The sequence below is a fragment of the Taeniopygia guttata genome, chromosome 9 (genome assembly GCF_048771995.1).
Source record: "Taeniopygia guttata chromosome 9, bTaeGut7.mat, whole genome shotgun sequence".
In the NCBI taxonomy this organism is placed as follows: domain Eukaryota; kingdom Metazoa; phylum Chordata; class Aves; order Passeriformes; family Estrildidae; genus Taeniopygia; species Taeniopygia guttata.
In genome coordinates, this window is record NC_133034.1 from 21,015,755 (window position 1) to 21,036,809 (window position 21,055).

Below are 21,055 nucleotides of genomic sequence, written 5' to 3' on the forward strand. Positions count from 1 at the left end.
CTTTAGCCAGCCTTTAGAATGCAAAGATGAAAACTGTTTTTTTTTTAAATGAAAAACAATATATACTATTTCAATTCACGTGATCAAGGGAATTTTAAAATAGTATTAATAATTATTAATACCTTTTGGTTGTAGAGGGAGGGAAAATTCGCTTACAGGATACAGCTCTCTGGGGATCTCAAACCACTTTATAAATAGTAATGAATGATGACAGCTTTATAAAAATTTATTATAAGTAACAATTTTCTATTCTACAGAAGAATAAATTATGTTACAATCTTTTTTAAACACAAAGTGGATAGGAAGCAAAACGAAACCAACTCTTATTCCTTCTCCTGCATTACAAAGAAAGTTTTTCCTTTTGTGTTTGATATGGAACCGTTTATTGCCTCCATAGATAGGATTGTGTGGCTGAATCACTCTTAGAAATCACGCTGAAGGAAGTGAAAAAAAAATTACACGGATTTTTTTTTTAAAAACTGTATTCTATGTTCTGTATTCAAGACTCCTTGCTGGAGATGTTTCATGATGAGTAGATGGAGAAAAAGGAAGGTAGCCTTGGCTACCCAAAAGTTCATCAAAATTAATATGTTCTTGTAATCAATATTTTTATATTAAATTAATATGCATAGAAAATGGTGAAATCAACTTGCTTACCACTCACCTTCATGCAAATATATATTTAATTTTTACCATTTTCTGAAGTGCTAGTTACATTTCTTTCAGAAATTATGCCTTTCAGATGTAATTTTGGGACTATATATTCTTTTGACAAAAAAAATGCAGCTTAGATTGAGCTATTCACAAGCCATGATTGAGCATCTAGGGATTGATTTTGGGCACTTGTGAAGGAGCAGTACTAATCTATAAGGGGAAAAATAAGTGTCCATGATCTTAATATACTTTAAGGAAGCGAATAATGACTTTGTGATTTTAAGCACAATTTCTGTGATATTTCCTAGCTGTATATATACATATATATGAAAGTCCATTTTTGCTTTAGGCCTTTCATACCATGCAGTAATTTGAGACAATAAGTGCAGTAAAACTTCCTGATTAGAAAAAGGATGAAGAGCTGTGCGACATCTTGAAAAAGTCCAGTCTTGTTATGGGAAAATTTCTGTATCTCCTTCAGGTAAAGCAGAGATAGAACTCTCAAAATAATAAAAACTGGATATGGGAACATATTATCAGGCTAGGAGAGGTGGGGTGAATGTACAATGAGATGTTCCTACAGGTGAAGAAAGTGAGGCTTGTGATCAGGTCATTTAGTGACAAGTCTGATCTGAAAGATTTGACTTTTTTTTGAGAAAAGATGGGGAGGAAAGATGGTATCAGTGGCTGGGGTATGAAGCATTGTACCAGCTCACTCCTGGGAGGGCAAAATTCCAAGCCAGGTGCCTGCAAGTGCTTATGAAGGCTGTCTTCTCAAAACCAAAAAGGAATGCTAAAAAAGATTTCATTTTTTCTTGGGAGACTTCAAAGCAGAGAATTATTCACTGTTATTACAGTGATTTTTAGAGAAACAACAATGGGGTAAGGTAATAAATTCCATTTCATTGTGATGGAAAACAGGATCAGAATTAATTCACACAATAGTTATTTAAGAATTGCCTGGTCTCTGTGGACGGCACAGAAATCCCACAAGGAGCCAGCGCAGGGAGCAGCCGTGAGTGGGGTGGGCTGGAGCACTTTTCCAGGTCTAAGCAGGTCTCTACAAGCACAAATGTTCAAAAAGGAGGCTGTGAAGGAGATGTAAGGGATGTTACCATGGTTCCTGAGCATCAGCCAGGCACATCCAGCAGCAGGGACAGGTCTGGGGACAGGGAAGGGCTGGGAGCGTCTCTGCCTCCCCCAGACAACTGCCCCCAGAAAAATGAGTTTCCTCCCTCAGAAAGCAAATCTGGGAGGGAAATAAAAAGCTCAAGATGTGGCTACTTCAGCATAAAATAAGAGTGCTGAAATTCTTTAGAGTTTAGATGTATGCCGAGAATGCTGGAATACAACAGCTTTGGCAAACACAACACTCTTCTGTGCAGCTCAGGCTCTCTCGAAGACTCTGCTGTACAAAAAGGGAAACCTTCCTCATCAAGGCCATGACTCAAGCAGACTTATTTCTTTTTGAACCCTCAGTAATGTCAAGGAGTCCAAGGTCTGCCCTCCTATCAGCTGCCAGGCTTTTTCAGGTGACTCCAGTGACCAGCATTCACAATCTCACGATACAAATTGGCAGATGCCTGTTGCCAGAAAACTTCATTCTTTGTCAGCTCAGCCTTGTGAGCAGCAGTAGGTGGTAGTAACCCACTGTCATGCACAATTATATTTCAGTGGTAATAGCACTTCAGTCAAGGTTTCACTGCTGGAGACCCTTAATATGGCTCAAGGGAGAGGGTAAGTGGCGAGACAGAATCAAAAACTCAAAAAAGAAGCTTGGAGCCTGACTAGGGCATGTACAGAGTTCATATCCCCAAAGGTAATAAGTCAGCAGAACAGCAGAAAATTGCCCAAGCTGTTATAAACGACATACACAAGGAAATATATTCCCATTTTTTTCTTAATTATAACCAAGGAATGGCATTAAAATTCTTCATAGCATTCTTCATATGCTGTTCCTATACAAATTACTAAAAACTAACATCAAAGAGGAACAAATGGAGAAGGGAAGTGAAAAAAACCTCTATTAGGAATTTCCCCTGAAGAAAAAAAAACAACCAACAACAACAAAGGAAAACAGAAAAACAGAACAAAACAAAACAAAAACCCAAGAAAAACCCAAAAGCAAAACCAAAAACACTGCAAGCAAACAAACAAACCATAAAAACTCAAAAAAAATCCCAAGGAAAAAAATACAGCCACTTGGTATATCCTGTACCATCATAAAACCTAAAAAGAGTAATTTACTCAAGCATTTTTATGAGTCAGAAGGAAAGTTATCCTTTTAGCCTGCATAGCTGAACACTGTCATGGAACACAAGAAAAGCCAGAGGCAAAAGCAACACAAAACAAACACAAACCCAAAACCAACACTCTTTCACCCCAAATCCTCCCACTTTATAAAAACAACTTACAAACATAAATTATGGTTATTGACTCACAGTGAACAAGGTCAGCAGAAAATTTTATCCTGTAAAATCTGTCTTTAACAGAATCCCTAATTTACTTTTTTTTGCCTCAGAAAGGTGAATAAAAAATAAAAGGCAAGGAAGTAAAATAGTATCTGCAAAAGTTGATAGGACCAATGATAATATCTGAATATGGCTGATTGTGTACCAGTTTTTCTTTCCTAATAAGCTGCTGCTCTCACCTATTTTTAAGGCCTGACTCATCCTGGTTTCCATTGGATTTCTGCATCACCTGGATTACAGAGCATTCTGCTTTGCAGCTGACTCCACACAACATTTTATTTTGTATTCTTTTATTTCTTTTCTATTTAAAAGCAAAATCTTGCCCAGAATTGGAAGTTTTCTATTCAGGTAAGTAAGAAAAGATTTTCTAGCTGATTCACTGAGACTTTTTCATGGTGCTTCACAGGCCAAGTGATACCATTAGATTTGGTGTTGCCAGGACAATTTAATAGCAATTGGAAGTCTTTTTTCTCCCATAAGTTCCTGGGGGAGAAAGTGGAGATAAATTACATGATTTATATCTGGTTTACAACAGACAGGTGAAAAAAAAATTACATTTCAGATCTATATATTCTAAGTCTCTAGAGATCTATTCTCTAGAGATGAAGAGAAGTCTGAACTGGGCATTACTAACCTAAGAATTCTAGGCAAAAATAAAAAAACTCTGATTGCTGTGGATTTCTTTCCTACTGACACTTGTCCACTGGCAATGACATGTAAAGAACTGATATTTCAGAGACTGGTCACTAGGATAGATTTTTTACATTTCAAGTAATCAATTAAAGGCACAAAGCAAAACTTGGTAGCAGCTAGGAATCCACTTCATCCATTTTTACTAATCCCTTAAACCCTTTTCACTTTTATGCATTCCTAGTCCGTGTATGCTTCAGAAATAGGACACTATTATAAGAAATCCTTTCCTGGTCAGAACCAAGACTGTGTGAAAAACTGCTCTGAAGCAGATGGCTACTTGTGAAGGGGTTAAAAAAAAAACATAGCAAACATTTGGATCCTCTAAATATAGATTATTTCACTTAAAGTACCTTATTTATATTATAGATCAACCTATACTTCTTTTAAAAATAATAAGTTTAATTATAAATTAAATACAATTCTAAAAGACATCCTTGTCTGACTGACTGAAAGCCTAAAAATATTTTTTTCTTTAATAGTCCCCATCTCCTGAAAATTATGTTTTATCTTCTTGTTGGCTGAGGGAATTGCAAAAGCAGCACCTGAGATATGTGGACTAATGGGATGCTGATCAGCCTGGCTGATGGTTTTTTTGGGCCAGTGATTCCAGGGGTTTGGTCATTACCCATGTGGGATTGTCCTGTTGGAATGAATCCAGGGGAAAGCCACTGAGGCCATTCCAGGGCTGGAACACCTCACTGTGAAGACAGAGTGAGTTGGGTTTATTCAGCCTGGACAAGAGAAGGCTCCAAGGTCTATTTCCAGTGCCTAACAGGGCTGCAGGAAAGGTGGAGAGGGCTTTGGGCAAGGGCATGGAGTGACAGGACAAGGGGCAATGGCCTTAAGCTGGAGGAGAGCAGGCTTAGATTGGATTTTAGGAAGAAATTAATTCCTGTGAGGGTGGTGAGGCACTGACATGGGTTACCCAAAAAAGCTGTGCATTCCCATCCCTGAAAATTATAAAAATCAGGCCAGATGAGGCTCTGAGTAACCTGGGATAGGGGAAGGTGTCCCTGCCCATGACAGGGGAATAGGAACTAAATGATATTTAAGATCCTTTTCAACCCAAACCTTCTGTCCTTCCAGGATTGCCCTTTTTGCTTCTCACTGACTGCGGGCTGGACATTTGGAAAGTCTCTTTGTTGTATCTCACCTGGGATGGAGACCCCATATATATTCTACAAGGAAATCCTGAAGATTAAATGTGTTTCAAAAATGATGTGACATGTTCCAAGCATTGCTACATACTAACTGTAAAATGTGTGTGCCTGCATGTATGCACATATAGGAACATACAAAACCCTATATTCAAGCACAGAGACATTTTCTGTGGTCAGCACAGAGGAGTCACACTGCCTTCCTTACACACTCTTTCTCTGACTGATCTAATTAAGTATAAAATTGCACATACAGTGATTATTCTATAGAAAATAATTCTCAGAATTTAGAGAACTTTCTTGCAGCATCTGGAGAGGTTTCTGATTTCTTCTTTTACATACAAGCTAAACAAACAAACAAACAAAAAAAGGTTTTGAGATGAGCCATAATTTTTCCCATAACAGAAACAATAAACTGGCATTCCTTGAAAAAATCTCCACCTACACAAGTTTCATGAAAGATGTTTCCAAACCCAGTGCAGTCAGTGCTCAGGGTGTATTTAGCTGACTATATTTAGTATCACGTCACACCGATGGTTTAGGAGATTATGACATTTGGGCTCGCTTTTCTTGCTGATTAGTAAAGCAACAATTCTTTATATTTCCATATATTTCCTTATTTTTCCCTGTTGTTTGATAAATATTGATGCTCTTAGACTCTCATCGTGTGATGTGGCAAACGTATCCCCATGACTGCAATTAATTGAGGTGAAACAAACTGGACCACTTACTGAGAAAAATATGCATGCACTTTAAAACTTGATGAGTACTTCAGCTAAAGAACATTGCATCAATTTTAGGCAACAGCCTTATTTCAGTAATATTTTTGATGCCCAAAATCTGCTTGAAGATACACTTGATAACACATCCCATTGTTTCCTACAGAGTTTCTCTCAGTGCTTATCCTGGGATTGAAACCCATGTGCTTCATTTTATTTTCATAGTCTTATATATAAATTTTCACACATAAAGATTAGAATAGAATGGATCAAAATATAGCTGATTTTTTACAGAGGTTTAAAAGCTCATTTTGCAAGAAAATAGTGCTACTGATACCATTTCTTGCATAGCCAGTATCAAGGGAAGCACGATGATATCTGTAAGTTTATTTTTCCAAGTAAATATAAAAATATTTTCCTGTGGTACATCAGCAAAATCAAGAAGAGAAAAAAAAAAGAAAAAAACCAAAGCCCAACAAAAGAAACCTCATACAGAATGTCAGAATATTCCCAGAGGCCTAAAATATGGGAATTGCAAAATCAACAAACTTTTGTATAAGATAAATCAAGTAAAATAATTTGGGACATCTGTAGCTGCAGACACTAGTGGGAATGGCAGCCAGCCTACCTGGTTGCTGTGACTCCCAAAACCTGGTTGGGTTACACATACATATTTATCCAGTAATATACTGGGTCAAATTTTACCTTAAAAGCCCCAGCTGCTCTCACAAAATTTGGTCTCACCTTAACCAGAAGCCAAATCAGTGTCCTGCCCTGTGCCCAGTGTGAGATCTGCACTTTGGCTTTGCCCTGAACTTGTCCTTCAGGTTTGGTTAGAAACTTAAACAGCTGTTTTGTTTCAAAATACTCTGAGAAATCTAACTTTAGCATGAATATAATGTCAAAAAAATGTCAACGAAAGCTGTCTCCCTCTAGAAATGATTTTTTGGAACAACCTGTGGTTGCACTGCAGTTCAGTAGTTCACAGCTATCTGCAGGGGCACTTTGTACCTGCACTTTGAGGAGGCTGGAGTCCCATAGGGAACTATTCTTTTTTCCAGTATATTTGACATGTTCAGCTGTTAGTGCTCATTATGGTCATTATGAGTTATTACTGCTCATTATGCTGTTAGGCAGATGACACCTAGATTTACTGAGCTGATGCTGATGGGGGTGGAAGAACCTTTCTTCTCAGATACAGATCTTCTTCTATAATCAAAAAGGAGAGCTAAATATGGTTGAGATGAGAGGAAGAAAATGAGGCATTGAAAGAAACACCACACTTTCAAACTAAAACCAGTGACATCAAAGCCACATCTGCCATTGAATGTCATGTATACACAGCCCTGTTACATTCACCTCCCTCTGTTCAGGAACAACAATGAATCTAAGCTAAATTTAAGAATAATTCCAATATTACTGTTTTATTTCCTCTGCTCCATCACTCATGCAATGACACATATCACTTTGGCCACTTACTTTACTGATAAAATTTTAGATAGCCTTATGCATTACAATTAAATTATTCTCTAAAACAAAAATAGAAATACTGGCATAGTTGGTTTCTGAAAATATTACCAAAAGCCGTACAGCAACAGGATTCCCTGGAAAAACTACTCAATTACAAGTTTACTTTTTCCATTTCTTGTTAATACAAATCAGATGCAAATCTAGAGTCTGAAAAGAAGCAGCAAGAAAAGGTCAGTCCCATGAAAACTTACAACAGGTTAAACTGCTCAAATAAGTTATCAAGTCACTTTTTTTCAACCATCGTTATTTACTTTTTAAATACTTTGATGAGCTATTCAGAAGAGGGGGGAGAATACATGACTTACTGTGATATTTGATTTAGGTTTTTTTTATGTGAAGAACAAGAGGTTAAGCTTCCTGAAAACCAAATGGATCATGATGCCAAATCTTTGATCTCTCTTCTACTACTACTCTAGATGTGAGGGTACAGTAAATTCTGGCTTTCAGATTGACACAAGTCCTTTATTGACTTCCCTGTGTGTCACACAACTCACAGAGCACTCAAGTTCCTTGACAAGAAGCCCTGGAACAGAGTCTGGTACTACAACAGCTTTAAGTGTTATGGACTCACTGGTGTAAAGTGCCTTGGACTGGCTGGAGGATGGAGGGAAGGGAGAATGCCACCACCACGAGCTCTTTGGTGTAAAACCAGAGAGAAGTGGGCAATAATCGTTCCCCTCCTGGGTTCCCCTCAGCTGTGCACAGGCAGCAGCCAGGCCAGTGCTCCCTGGCTGAGGGACAAAACAAATGCCATCGAGATGAAAAGTGTGGGATGGATAAATTATCTTCATCTCCCTCTTGCATCCCAGAAAACAAATATTTGGACTGTACATAGATACAGTATTGGAAGTCTCCAAGTCATAAGCTCCATCAATCTCTCCATAATGAATCAAAGAGAAAGTCATTAATTAATTAGTCAGGTATAATTACCAAACAGATAAATAGCATGCAGTGGCATTTCTGTAATCCAGAGTAGTTTTAGCAATTTGTGTATTTCCACTATTGTCTCTTCTGCTTGGAAATCATTGTAAAGGACACTAAAATTCTTTTTTTTACCAGATAAATCAAGCCAGAAAGGCACATCCCAGCACTGTGATACAATATGCCAGCTCAAACTTATGGCATAGCAGTTCTTTCCTGCTAGCCAAATTTTCAGTGGTGGAAATATCTAAAAAGAAAAAAAAAAACAACATATCCTTCAACCTCTAACAGATTGAAGAGGAGTTGTTCTGTCAAGAAAAAACAGCTTGTATCTGCTTCACGTTGATATCATTGTGACAGGATGAATGTAAATTTTAAATAAATATAAACAAATGTATATTCTGACTTAATTTCCTAATCATTGATGAAGGAATTCTCTGAATAGCTTTTTGTTCCTGACTAACCATTGCCTCATGGCTAATTCTGCACCAATAAATATAATCTAGTGCTTTATGATCAAGAATTTTATTGCCAGATGTCAGGAATGCAGTGGACAATTACATCACATTATAAATATGGGGCTTGATCCAACAGTATTAAAATTAATGAGTTTTTTATTGCCTGAAATTTGCTAGAATCAAGGACATAATTAAAATATATGGTCACACTTTTAAGCACAATCTATGCATTTCTGATAACCCTATTCACAGTATGTAATAATAGTGTGACTATATTATACATAAAAAGGTCAGTACGAGCTGGCTTTCATTGGAAAAAAAATTTGGTCTCAATATTTGGGTTTTGATTACTTAAAAAAAAATTATTATTATTGTGATTCAATGAAATGCTAAAATGGCTGTATTAAGATAATCAATAACAACAAGTGTCCTTAGAATTACTCATATTTATTGTGAAATTGATACATCAGCCAAATATTGGTCAAGTGGAAATCACACTTTTCCCTTCACTGAGATTCCAAGGGGAAAATATTTATTTTTTCAGTTTCCTTAAGAGTAAACCTTCACTATTTTCTTTGTTGTATTCTCCAAGAGTCAGACTGGTAAAAATCTATTCATGCTAATTTTATCCATGTAAGCAACCTAACTGCAGTCAGCAGAACTACTCATATTTCTAGTTAATCAGAACCAACAGAAATCATAGAGGTTATAAACCTGCAAAAACTATATAGCAGCAAAGGCCAGGCACACCAAAAGAAAGGAAACCACAACCCCATGGTTTTTTTAAAGGGTTAATATTTCTGTGGAATCATAAGCCAGAATGGTTTGGTACAGTAGAAAATGCAATCTTGTCTAACTGGAATAAGAGCAGTGCTGATTTTGTTCTTTTTCATATAACCTACAATTTAATTCCTGGTTTTAAATAATTTTATATATTTTTAGTATTTTTAAGATTTTTAAAGTTGCTCAGTATTTGCTGCAAATCCATTCCTATAGTGCCATTTCTTAAAGATCAGAGAACTTTAAAGACAATTTTAGCACACGTTTAAAGTTGTTTTAAATTACACAAATTGATAAAACTCCTACATTTTCTCTTTCCATCCTTTAGTGCCACAGATTGTTTGCTAGCATGGCATAGAAAAAGGAATAGTGAATTTTATAGCACAGCAAACAAGTGATTGTTTGTCCTGCTGGGTGTTAGTTCTGACCCAGGTAGCAGTGTTTTATAGTCTGAAGATCAAAGTGCAGCTTACCCATCCAAATCACATTTCAGCTTTGTTTATTACTCTCTTAACCTTTCATCTGTGCTTTACACAGTGCTGAGAAATATAAATATAAAAAATGTTCAGAAAGCCCTGTTTCAGTGACTCATCTTTACTTCTTTACTTATCATAGTATAAAAAGCTTTTTGCTTTTCTTAAAACTCTTCCATCTTTAAAACTACATAATATTCCTTCTGAAAAATTACTTAATATACAAAATACATTTTCAGCTTTCAGAAAAAGTACTTCAACTTGTTTTATTCACCTTAGAATACTGCTGTTTAAAGAGTCAATAATATTGAAAAAAACTGAATGAAATAATAAGGTTTGTCACTAGCATTGGATTATATTTTTTGTAGTCTTTTAAAACTAAAATTTTGGTGGGGAGGATTTTTTTAAGGAGATGCAGCAAATAATATCAGGTATATGTAAACGCTCTCAAGGGAAAACAAACCCATTTATCAGTTGTATTCTTACAGAGAAATCCCCAAAGGTATCTCTAAAACAGATTTCTGGATTCTGCAGGTTGTTAAGCACAGGATATTTAACCTCATTTTTGCAACTACTTCATTCCAAAACATTTCACTACTTGGATTTACTGAGAAGCTGCTTTTAAAATACCTTCAATCTGCTTCATTCATGTCATTGCAGCAAGCTATTAGCTGTAATTGGCAATTAATTTTTTTTCCTTTTTGCAGCTTTTAGTGTATGATCAGCTTCCAAAAAGTAAGGTTTTAGAATTTCACTAATGTACCCTAAGCAATGTATTCATCCCTAGCCCAGGCAAATTTTACTTAAGAAATTGGTATTTGTCAAAATGTGGTTTTTCAATATGCATCAAGAGATGTGAAAAAATATGTCCTCAGGAATTGCCAAATTGTCTGGAAAAGGAACAGTGAGATGAGTGACAGCACAGAAGAAATACCCTGGCATGACAAAACCAAAGAAAAACCCAAGATGCTGAACCTAAATAAATGGCACCAAACTAAAACAAGCTGACATCCAGCTTACACTGGATCCTTCCCTAAGAGGAAAAAAAGACAAAGAAGGGAGAGAACATGTAGTCACTCATTGTCTTATAACTTGCAGGCAATCTTTAGGATTCCTTAAATCAGGAGCTCCATTCCTGAAAACCCAAATTCCAGCAGAGAAAACTACAGCATAAGACTTGGCATAATCTAGCCTGTGACCATTTGATTCCAACCCCCCTGCTCAGCTCCTGGGTAATGCTACATAAGGGCAGGGCTCACCAAAGGGCATGGGAAGGTTTAGGTGTGAAAAAGTTTCTGCACCTCTGCTCTGGACATAAGCCTGGTTAAGTTTTCAGGAGACAAATCATTATCTCTCACTCCAGGCTGTCAAAACAGAGCCAGCTCTCTCCATTGGGATGGTGGAATAAGTAATCCCTCCTGTGCCCATGAGCCACAGGCTGAAACCTTAGCTCATGTGAGTACATGATACATCTGCTGGTGCCAAAAATAGGTAGTAGTGTGGCTATTGCTTTGCAGAAAAGGGTTTTGGTTTTTTTTGCCTAAAACAATTATAATGGGCTAGTTCCTTTTCAGGCAAGCTCAGACTGTGCAGAGAAGGTTTACAAAGGTAATCAGGTGTTAAAAGACCAGGTAGATGTCTAGAGAATGATTCATCTGCTCCCTCACAGAACTCAGGACCCACTGCTCTGCCTTTTGACCACAGAATCACAGACTTAGGGCAGCTGGGACCTGTGGGGACTTCAGTTCAAGTAAACCAGGTTACTCAGGGTTTGAGTGTCTCTGTGCACTGGAGACTCCCCAGCCTCTCTGGGCAACCTGATCCAGCATCTGACCACCCTCAGAATAAACAAGGTTTTTAATTTTAGACTTTCCTCTACACGTGGTGCCCACTGCCACTTGTCCTTTTGCTGCATGCCACCAAGAGCCTGAGTTAATTTTTTTAACTCTTATTCTCTGTAAACTCACATTGAAGACAATGAAAGCCACACACCTTCACCTGCTTGTTTTAATTTCCTTTGGCTTTTTGAATCTTGCTTGCTTGGCAGGGAGAAGTTAAGAAGCAGGTTCTGAATATGTTTCTGCTGGGTTCTGCAAATTTGCAGGATGACTTTAACAAAAACTAACTGTTGGCACACATTGATCACCACCAAGTAATTTTGTTTCTTTCAGTGAGATTGATTATCTTTACCTAAATCATAGAGATCTCCTGGGAGGAAACACTGAGAAGCTACAGAGAATGTGATGGGAAAAGCTTTTAAAGGACTAAAAAGTTTTAGTAGCAGAAAACGAAGAGCTCATGTAAATGAAAAGCACGATCTCATGACAAAAGCTCTCATCTGTACAGTCACACAAAGGAATGTATCTATTTCCATCATCCAAATGCCAGCATTCAGTCATTAATGGGAAACAAACCCTCCTGAGCTCATTTTTCAAAATTATTTTGTTGGAGTGTTGTAAGGGAGCCATATAAAAGCAGAGCAAGGCTCACACACTCTGAATGCAATATCCAGAATTTTTCCAGAGTCTTTCTAGAACACTGCACACTTCAGGAGTGATGAGACACAGAGGTGCTTACAAGAATGGAAGACAGAGAAACAAACACAGGGAGCCAGTTTTCTTTGGTGCTCCAGGCAGCAGAATCAAAACCTACACCTCCTTCAGAGACACTGCACCAGCAGCTCTTCTGTAGATGCAAAACCTTAGTACAAACATTGTATTTCCTGTTTGTGCTTGGTCCTGGTAAAAATAGATCAGGTTCTAGCAAAGCTGATGGTTCTGGGGACAGCTTCTCGCCTCCACCTTGCAAGAGGACCTGCTCTGTGATAGCCTGGAGCTGGATCTGGTTGCAAGACAACATTTTCTGCAAGAGAATGGCTTGTTTCAATGTCTTTAGGATGAACCAGATTTTTTTCTGACCCTCAGCTCAATTTTTGATATACTATAGCCAAGCAATGATGTTTTTTGTTCATATTTTGCATGTTTCAAGAAAGAAAAAAGGTTAAAACCAAAAATTTATTCTTCATAATACATTTTCAATATTATCAGTTCCACTACTCCTACTGAATACACTTCTGTTTGTAAATTTGTTTGTACACAGCAGTTTCAAAAGAAACCTATCAACAAGAACATCTGCTTTCCATGACTGAATTCGAATCAGAGATCAAAACACTACTTATGAAATATTTATAGAAAGAAACCAGCCAACAACTATATAGAAATTTCAAAGGATAAAGAAGCAGCATTATGAGGGGGAAAGGAAAAGAAATGTGTGCATTGTTTTAAAGCCATTTAAGAATGGAACCTTAAATTTGAAATTGTGATCACTGCTTCTACAGCATCTACCTAGAAAAACTGCAAAGATGAAATTCAGGGACTTCCACAGATGTTGAATTTTGTTGTTGCTGGAAAATGCAGGTAATATCTTGTATTTACCAATAGCAGTTTTGAAGCACATCTTTAGCTGGAGCGAACCCACGTGAGAAAAGCTCTGTGCTAGCAATGTAGTTGTCAAGTGATTTCTTTGTTATCAGAAAGAAAATAAATGAAATAGTGAGTACTTTTCCATTTTAAGTTATCTTTGATAGTAATTCAAAAACCTAATGATAATCAAAAGCCAAGCATTGTGCACCCATACAGCTATCAGGTACAATGACAGGAGAAACTTAACAATAAAAGGGGCTTTAAGCTTTGAACACACAGGCTGTGCAAGCCCATAAAGTATCAAAAGAGAAAATGATCAGTAATAGAATTATAGAATAGTTTGGGCTGGAATGAGCTTTAAATACCATTTAGTTCCATCCCCTACCATGGGCGAGGACACCTTCCACTATCCCAGGCTGCTCCAAGTCCCATCCAACCTGTCCATGGACACTTCAGGGATCCAGGGGCATCCACGGCTGTTCTGGGCACCCTCTGGGTGCCAGGGCCTCACCACCCTCACAGGGAGATTTTTTTTCTGATATCTGACATAACCCTTCTCTCAGTTTAAAGCCTTTCCCCCTTGATCTCTCATTCCAGGCCCTTATGAAAAGTCTCTCTCAATTTCTGTAGCCCCTTCAGTGGTGGGAGACCATAATTAAGCACTCTGAAGGCTTCAGAGTTGAAGGCTGAACAAATCCAATTCTCTCAATCTTTCCCCATAAGAGAGGTAAATGATCAGAAAAAAATAATGGAAAGAAAGTTAATACTCCTTTTAATGTGAACATTTCCCTTCCAGTCCACCATAATTTAGCCATCCTTATTAAGAACTATATCATGGCAAAAGAAAAATATTTAGAGAACATTTTTCAAGAGGCACGTAATAATGAAGTGAGTAATTATAACATCCCCGGGGTGCTCAGGAGTGCATTTTGCAGGGTCATTAACGTGGTTCAGGGTAGCTGAAAGCCCACGGCCTTTGGCCCCCCAGCACACAGGGGGCCCAGTGGAGGACACCCCATGGTGTCACCGCTTCAGTAAAGCCTCGCAGATGAAATGAAACCCATCTCCAGTGGACACACAGCATTTTCCTGGAGCTGAAAGGAACATTTCAGTCAGAGAAGCAAAGCAATTAATGTGCGATAAACTACACCAACAAGTAGAGATGGGACCAAACATTTTGGGAAGAAATTCATTTCCCCGTGGAATGAATTTTCTGTTTTGAATTTTCCAACTGTTTCCTGTTGGCATCAGTGAGATGTCACAAATAAGTGCTTACCAAACTCATGGGATGTTGGAACTTAACCAAACAAACCAGCTTAGAGATATGTTTACTTAATCTTTTTGAATTATTTGGAGCTATATGGTGCTCTGCCTCCTTTCTTTTAATATTTTGTGCTTCTGTACTGAACAATTCATTCTCCAATGGGAAAATAAATAGTAAAGAAATTTGTCAGCATCTCTATGGCAATTTAAGATCCCTCAACCCAAATCCTGGTGGAAAGCCTTGAGAAAATTAACAAATGATAATGGCTAAGGGAGAGTTAATTTAAAAAAAGCATCCAAGAGCTGACAAAAAAATACGGCAAAAAATATTTTTAAAATCTTGAGTGTGTAGTGAGTCTTCCATGCAAAGACTGCTCAGACCTCTTTCATTCTATTTCATTAGGATGGTGAAAAAATAGTGAGAAATTATTGCAGAACAATGAAAAATGTCAGTAAGATTTATCTCTCAAGCAATAAATTCCCTGAAACATGGAGGATATATTTCAAATTCTTAATTAAAGTGTATAAGTGTTCTTTCTTTTCTCAAAAATATTTTTATCTTGCAATATATACAACACAAGATATATTCAAAATACATTTACAAATGCATTAGTACCTAGTATTTATATTTGCTGGAAGGCAATTTTCATACTTTGCTTAACAAAGGATATTAACCAATATACAACATTTCCTCTGGCCTTTCAGAGACTTTCACGTAGCAATTTTTCATGTAACAATGTATTCAAATGCACTTTTTGCCAAAATAATATTTATTTGCCAGTACATCTTGGTAAATAAGAAATCAGTTAATCAAACAATAGTGTCCTATATATTATCCATTAGAAGGTAATGCAAAATACAACATTTTTACTGTAGTATTTTCTAGGTTGGCTGAGGCAGGCATTTACACATGGATCATACATTAAATAGATGAAAAAAAATTAGGACTCTCTCTCTCTTTCCAGTACTGCTGCCAAGAGAGCTTTGTACCTCTAGATCTATTGTTCACATTACTCTTTTTAACCTTTAAAAAGTGCTGCTACAGCCTTAAAATACAGATCTTGTTCAATGGACTCAAAAATATCAAGGTGCTACATCAAGGAAGTATCAGAATAATATTTGATCTAGTACCCATATATGTAAACTAATTTGCATACAAAAAAACCCCATAAAATGAGGAATTTTATACAATTGAAATGTGTGAAAAATGAGAGCAATATTTGCAATGGAAATCCCTGTCAAGTTATCTATTGCTTCCAAAGCCCCACAGTATACAGAAGTGCTTAATTTAAGCTTCAGAAAGCTATTTTAATATATGTAATTAAATGCCTTCAACTGGAAATTTAGAAATATTCTATCTACTTGTCCTGCTACTTCTAGCATAAACATTGAAAAAATTTTCATCCACCTTTTTTTCTGGGCATGAATTACAGCTGCATAAAACTCAGGAGTGCAGAGTTCCGAACCCACCAAGGCTGGGCACAGACCTGACTTAGCTGCTGAGCTGCAGAGTATTTCTTAATGTCTTCCTGCTTGGGTTGAAAAACAGAATATTGGGAGCTCAGAGGATTTTTTCTGTGTGGGAATGCTGTGCAGTGAGATACAAATTGCTTAAAATCCCAATTTATCCCCACCTCTTGGCTTACAGTCAGGCAGATCCTTTCCTGGGAAGCCTGTTTGCCTCGAAGGATGAGACCAAATCTGGCTCCCCAAGAATTTTCCCATCCCATCACAAGAAAACCAAAGGCTTAGGATACTGTATAGTGAAAAATACTGGTACTGTTGCACAGCTGAAACATTAGGAATATGTACATTTAAGGTCTTGCATGGGGATCAGTGATGGAGCAAAAATAATTTGATCAGATATTACTTGGAGCAAAGTGAAGGTAGTTACACATAGCTAGATGATAAAAATTACAAATAACATCATGTAGGATAATAGGGTCAAAGATTTTGACTTTTTTTTTTGAGGCTGTAAGGTATTTATATCTTGTCTTCAGTAAGCGCTTTCTCTTTCCTATTTTGCAAATATTATCATGCTGAAGTTTATTCTGCTCTCAAAGATAAATATGCTATTTAGAAAAACTAGGATACTTTTATTATATGATCAAATATTGATGAAGGAAATTTATCTTACCAAAAAGTAACTTTTCTTGACAGAAATGACACAAACTGCTATTACGCCAAAATGAATAGTTTCAAAGTTTCTTATTTGTTATTTTTCTGTTTACCAAAAAAGATGTCTAGAACATCAGAATAAACATGTTATTTAAAATGTACCTGTACCAAGATAGAAACCTATTCAACGACAAATAAAATTATGTCTTTGTGCCCTAAAAAATAGAGAAGCTGGTGTGTATATGCATCTATCCAAGCAGGTGGATAATGTCAATTGGCTGTGCTAGAAAAGGCACAAATAGAAAAGAAATGGTTCATTTCAAGAGTGCACTATTTATTCAGGGTTCCCATTTTATAAATATCTTGCCTGCTGTGCTTTGCAGTTGACCCTTTCAAGATCTCTAGTCAATAACCCATTGTTTACCTCACATCCATTTTGTCATTTTGGTGGTACAGACCTGTGTGTGGAAATCTTCCTTTCTCTGCTCCACTGTATACCCCACCTCCCCCTTTGGCTGGCACTAATTCACCAAAAAAAAACCCATAAAAATATCATTAATGACAGCAGGTCTGAGATTTGAATGCTAATTCTATTAATGGACCTAAGAAATTAGGGCACTGCAAATCTAGACGAGCCGTGCTTGGGCCTCCTGCCCTGAGGTTACCTGCTATATTAAATAAGAATTGTCTAATACATTTTTAGAATTCTAAGGATGGGTAAATCAGCCCTTGTGAAGTACAGCACCAGGGGGAATAGATAACAGCAGTAGTCTCCCTATCTTAACTCCTTCTATTTATCTAGAATCAAATTCATTTGGAGGGCTTCATACCAAGACTCTGTGATGCCCTAGGCTAAGGTGATCAGGCCTTTTGGATACTTTCTCTACTGTGCAATCCTAAAATACTAAAATTTTATCTATATCTAAAGGAAAACTGTTATGAAGCTGCCAGGGATCCCTAAAAGTATTTGTAGATTAACATTCCTTGCATGTTCTTGCACTTCAGAAAACTTGAATGATTTTTGACTGCACATTTTGATGTGTTTTGCTATTAATTTTCCATCTTTACTTTCAATGTAATGTACTTTTAATTAGGCAATAATATATAATCTTCTGCCTATCTATCACTTTTACTCAAACATCTTAGGAAATGGATAATAGAAAAAAAGGGTCATCAGAGACCCTTTAGAGGTGCAGCAAAGCTGGAATAAAATGCCATCTCCTGACAGTACCTTTAAGGTTTCATAAAAAGATAATGGATGTGCTTGTCACCAAAGCTAATGATCAAACATTTTCCCACTTTTACTGGATATTAAATTGTGAACTATAAAAGAAAACCCCACAGTCTAAGCAATGTAGGAAAAAGAGTCTTTGTACATTTTTTATCTGCTTTGATATCTAACTAACATAAACCTTCTTATTGCACTGTTACTTTCACTGAATAGCCACTATGCCATGAGATGCTTACTTCTACTGATGTGAAAAGGCTTCTTTTCAGGAGAGACAACTCTCCACGTTGCAGAAAAAGAGGAAAATAGGCTATATTTGCAAAAATACTTAAGTGAAACAAAACACTAGTTCATCACAATATCTTTATAAAATTGACTAAAGCTTCTTAATCTCATATGAAGCAATTTTTGAAAGTGTTATATCTAAATGTTATACATTATTTTGAATCATATTTTTAATTCTCTTTTTAAGTATTATATTTTCAGTAGTGTTACCATGCTGTTAAAATAAAGAGCAAGACAGTAAAATACCCATCCAAACTATGTGATGGAGACAATACAAAGTAAATCATTACCAAATTTAGGGTAAATCAAATTAACAAATTTGACAAATCAGAGTAAGAGTGAAAAAGCAGATCTAGTTTGAAAGCAATGCGGAAAAATGATGTTATGTTATTCTGTTTAAAAAGATAAAGGTATTAAAACAAGACAGTACCTTCTAGTCAATCCCAATGGAATTAAACTCCTGAAATAGGCAGGTACTTCCAAGTTGCACTGAAGTAGCTTTCATTATAATATATTCTCATCTCTGTGACCTGCAAGTGCTCAGCTGATAATTCTTCATCCCATGAAAGGGTTCACCAGGCTGCATTCTGGAATTGCCATGGTACTGATGCACATAAACTTGCTCATAAAGGAAAGGTTGTGCTTTATTTTTCTGGCCTGTTGGGAATGTGCAGCTCCTTGCTGAGAGCAGGATGGATGAGAGCAGAGATTCTGGCAGAGGCTGCCCAGCACTTCCTGCAGGGCTGTGTCCTTGTATTTCATGCACCCCTTTGGCCAATAAGAGGTTGCAAGTTGGCACCATTCAGCAAATGGGTGTTCAAACCTGAGGTATTTTCCTCATATATCCAGACACGCAGCAACAAAATATGTTATGGCATGATAAGCCTCATTCTCTGTCACTAATTTATCCATAAAGCTTCAACAGCCACAAAAAAAATGTTAAGAAAGGGCTTTTGTGACAGCACTTTTTGCTTTGTTCTGTTTTCTGTCACTAATGCGTGTTTTATCGGGCATGAATGCTGCAGCCCAGCACAGCTGGCTCACACAACACACTACTGGAAAATGGAATTTTGGGCTGGAAAACATAACAGAATTCTAAGAACAGCTCTTCTCAGAGGCAGTTCTGTGCAGGAGGAGCAAATACCTGTCCAGTACCCTCGTTCCTCATCACATCACTTCATATTATGGGCAACCAGGCTCTGTCACAAGGGGATGCCCTGCACTGAAGAGCACCACTGATTTCAGTGCAGTTATTTGGGAAATAATGTACTGAGTAATGTTATCAGAGCTTGCAGCTGCTGCAGTGACTTTACTTGCAGCATTAAAAGTACCAACTGGAAAAAAAATTGAAGTAGTGGAACACCTGGATAAGTTTTCTCTATTCAGTAATCCCAGACAATATTCTCAGACTAGAGGTGGCAGCATAAATGCAAGATTAAATGACAGTAAAGGTTCCTAAACACCTCTCAAAAGGGAATATTTCATATAATTAGAGAAGGCATAATGAGGACAATCTCACTCATAGGTTTGCTTCCATTTTGACATGAATTTTGGTCTAAAAGTTTAGGATGTTTGCCTTCACAAGGCAGGCATTATGAATGCCTAACAGAAAATACAAAATACAGACCATTTTTCCTTTTATTTATTACCACCTCTGATACAGACCCTTGGAATGACAATTTACTGTTTCTGTAGGGACAAACACTGCCTCTTAAAGAGGAAAAATGAGAACTTTAAAACAGTGCTCAAACTAGAGATTTCTCTAAGTCATTTCTTTTCCCTGTTCAGTTTGTGACCTTCAATACAAATGCTTTTTTTCTATTAAAGTTCTATTAAAGTCCTGTGGCTTAAATATAACCAAGAACAAAGAGTATAAATTAATAAAATGAAGAAACAAATTCCCAGTTAGCATGAACCAGCTCTCTCCTTTCTCTCCACTACTGAAATTGAAAGCAGTAGTAGCCAATAGTGACCCAAAGCATTCTGCTTCTCTAAATAAACCTTTCATAAGAAAGAACACAGAAAACAGCACTGGCAGTATTAAATCTGTCCATCATGGTCTTTTCTGGATGTTCAATAGACTCCTTTCATAAATCTTTTCCATTTTCTTAATGAAAATTAAATAAAATGCTCCTGCTTTTTACCAGGTGGATATATATTGAGCAAACATTTGACATCTCTTATCAGCTGAGTTTAAAATTCAAACTTGTCTTCATATCTGTCCTTTCCCAAAAAGAAGCCATAAAGATATATCTGCACTGTCCTTCAAGGCTATTAGACTGCTTCTGCAGTATTCCTTCTTCGTGAAATTGTTTGCACAAGACTTGCATTCAGAAAGAGTCTAAAGAAGACACAGTGTGTTTCCAATGGCTTCTTATTCAGGAGCTCCCAATTTCCCAGGGCAAGCAGTTCTCTTTTCCATCATCTTTAGCTAAGGACAGTTTCTAACTTTCATCCTCAGACTTGTTTCAAAGGCAAAATTGGGCCAAGGAACTCACCAGGGCTTTGGGTTTTTGTTGGATTGTTTGGTTAGTGTATTTTGTTATTTTGTTTTGGTTTTGGCTTTTGTTTTTTATTTTTATTTTAGATGCACTTGCTCCATCATTCTTTAATTTTTATTATTGTTTTCTCTTTACCTAATGGAGTTAGCTTTTAAGCATTTTCTAACATTTTATTTAGAAGCAAATCTTGCATCTCCAAAAAACACAGCTCCTCAAGGAGATTGTCCATAAAACAAGGGATCTTTCAACTCAGGGTAAACAGGAAAGTAATCTGAACTGCATCAAAAGCTGTCTACTGTGGACTTAATAGTAGTACTGTGAGGAACCTAATATCAAAACACATCCCCAGTCCCATTACAGTTGGTCTGGAAGAAAATGCTGC

The 21,055-nt window shown here is 36.9% G+C and overlaps 1 protein-coding gene and 1 long non-coding RNA gene across 16 annotated transcripts in view; one reads left to right on the top strand and one right to left on the bottom strand.

The window, feature by feature from the left end:
* The window catches only part of LOC121470435 (uncharacterized), a 105,659-nt gene extending 92,751 nt beyond the window's left edge, over positions 1 to 12,908 (top strand). The window contains exon 2 of the long non-coding RNA XR_005981373.2: positions 1 to 12,908. This exon is cut by the window's left edge and continues 80,126 nt beyond it. This is a non-coding gene — a long non-coding RNA (uncharacterized lncRNA).
* The window catches only part of NLGN1 (neuroligin 1), a 424,671-nt gene that overhangs the window by 168,620 nt on the left and 234,996 nt on the right, over positions 1 to 21,055 (bottom strand). The window lies entirely within an intron of this gene.